Source organism: Gekko japonicus, unplaced genomic scaffold, assembly GCF_001447785.1.
Source record: "Gekko japonicus isolate JY-2015 unplaced genomic scaffold, Gekko_japonicus_V1.1 scaffold2030, whole genome shotgun sequence".
In the NCBI taxonomy this organism is placed as follows: domain Eukaryota; kingdom Metazoa; phylum Chordata; class Lepidosauria; order Squamata; family Gekkonidae; genus Gekko; species Gekko japonicus.
In genome coordinates, this window is record NW_015173197.1 from 294,303 (window position 1) to 296,037 (window position 1,735).

Genomic DNA, 1,735 nt, shown 5'->3' on the forward strand with positions numbered 1-1,735 from the left:
AGAATGTGACTTTAAACGGGAGAGCTGAGAAAACACCACTTTGGGACCTGGTCACAAAACACTCCGGGTTAAAGCGGTTTTGAGCTGGAAACCAACGGCTGGGGACGGGAGGCAGATGTTGACTGTGTGATCGTGCAGATAAAATCCGTTGCTGAACCATCACGACACCAGATCAAATGGCGTGTCTGAATGCACCCATGGATAGCCATCTGCTGGTTGTCCCGGGGCTGAAAGATGACCGCCTAGTCCCAGCCTGGTGGGACATGCTTCCAATTGAGATCAGGGCCCTGCGAGACCTGTTACCGTTTTCGCAGGGCCTGCAAAGCAAAGCTGTTTTGCCAGGCCTTTGGCTGAGGCAGTGGGGGGGGGGTCAACCCCCCCCCCCCCTCGGTTGCTGCTGCATGAGACCACCTGGCTCGGTGCCGGCCCACGCGTTTCCCGGCTGTAAGAACTGAAATGGGATATATGCTGCACTGCCCACTTTAAATGTTTTAAATTGGTTTCATTGTATTGATTTAATATAGTTGTTAACTGATTGAATTATTTTAAGATTGTGTTGGATTTATTGTTGTGAGTTGCCCTGAGCCCGCTTGCAGGAAGGGCAGGACACAAATCGAAATAATAAATAAATATCTCAGGTCGGAGTGTAGATCTCTCTAGCTCCAAACGGTTTCTCAGCGCTACCTGTTTTCATGTGTCTTTTCCAGCCCGGTTAAAGATAACTAAATACGGCGGACCTGCTGCCTACAAAGAATATGCTGTGCCACCAGGCCGTGCCTCCTCCCCAGATTTAATTGAGTGACCCTTGGGTGCTTTCTCCCGTGCCTTGTGCCAGAATATCTGTTCCCTTCGGACAGTCTTTAGATCTCAGCCAGCTTGTGTCTCTTGTATAGGGATGCCAGCCTCCAGGTGGGACCTGGGGATCCCTCGGAATTATAGCTCATCTCCAGACTACAGAGATCAGCTCCCCTGGAGAAAACGGATGCCTTGCAGGGTGGACTCTGTGGCCTTGTGCCCAACTGAGGTTTAAAGGAAATTGATTCAATGGAACATATTTTCTTTAATTGCCCTAGGCACAAAGAAATTCAGTCAAAATCTATTGAGCCGCTGATCAGAAATTTCCCCGGCAGATCAAACAAAATTAAACTTGATTATCTTCTGTCTGATATAAACCATGAAACAACCCGAACAGTGGCTAAATTTTGTGCACAGGTGGACAAAGATCAGAAAATGCATACAGTAGCTTGAGTATAATTTTTAAAGTTGCGAAATTTGATCGCTTGGTTTTCTGTAAACCTTTGTGCATGCCGGTCATTGACTGTAAAATGAAATTGTGGCTGTAGCATAATCGAAAGCTGACTAGGATGGTTGCCAAATTTGGTTGGCTGGCATACCGAACTTGGAAAGGGAAGAGAAGTACAGACAGATTTATTTTTAATCTTTGATCGTAATATTAATTTTTACCATTCCTGTATTTTAAACTTTTTAGATTCCTGTTTATAATCTTAGATGCTATTATCTTTTATAATTTCACTGTTCTTTTACCTGTCATTTACTTGCCTCTTATTGTGTTGTTTGCTGGTCTATGACCGTAATAAATAAATTGAAATACCCCACGGAGGTCCCCGTCCTCCCCAGGCTCCACCCCCAAATCTCCAGGAGTTTCCCCAACCTGGATCTGGCAACCCCCCACCCCCCCGCCCCCCGCCGGCGGCCAGGCGGCAGTCCTATTTGT

The 1,735-nt window shown here is 46.6% G+C and overlaps 1 protein-coding gene across 1 annotated transcript in view; it reads left to right on the forward strand.

Moving 5' to 3' along the window:
• Window positions 1–1,735, forward strand: part of PCSK4 (proprotein convertase subtilisin/kexin type 4) — a 43,854-nt gene that overhangs the window by 23,415 nt on the left and 18,704 nt on the right. The window lies entirely within an intron of this gene.